The sequence below is a fragment of the Austrofundulus limnaeus genome, unplaced genomic scaffold (assembly GCF_001266775.1).
Source record: "Austrofundulus limnaeus strain Quisiro unplaced genomic scaffold, Austrofundulus_limnaeus-1.0 Scaffold236, whole genome shotgun sequence".
Taxonomy (NCBI): Eukaryota; Metazoa; Chordata; class Actinopteri; order Cyprinodontiformes; family Rivulidae; genus Austrofundulus; species Austrofundulus limnaeus.
The window spans coordinates 3599-4130 of NW_013952638.1; positions in this window are offsets into that span (position 1 = coordinate 3599).

The following is a 532-nucleotide window of genomic DNA, read 5'->3' on the forward strand; positions in this document are numbered from 1 at the left end:
TTTTCACTCATACCACGTGGTGAAGGGAAATGAGTTTGATTCTTCCCTGCTGAGGGTTGACCAATTGCAGTTTTTCCAACCTTTTGACCTTCAGACAGCATACGGTTTTGAGAGGAATGACCTGTATGTGGTTCTTGTGCATGCACTGTTTTAGAAGACACTGACAGAATGTTTTGTAAATTTGTTTAAAATGGGTGTTTTCACACACAAACTTGTTTGGTCCAACTTGGATGTTTATGCTGTACAACTGCACAATACTGCTAAAGTGTACAATTTCATACAGTTTTGAGAGGAATTGCCTGTATTTGCATACACTGTTTTAGAAATGACAGAGGATTGTTTTTTTTATGTAAAATGGGTGTTTTCACACCAACTTTTCTAATCCAACTTGGATGTTCACGTTGTAAATTGCACACTGCTAAAGTGCACCATTTTGATGCTGCACAATTTTTGTTTTGTTACTGAAATTTTACTTTATTCACAAGGGGCAGTGCAATGTATGGCCAATTCTGGCAATTGGCAATTTTTTTTT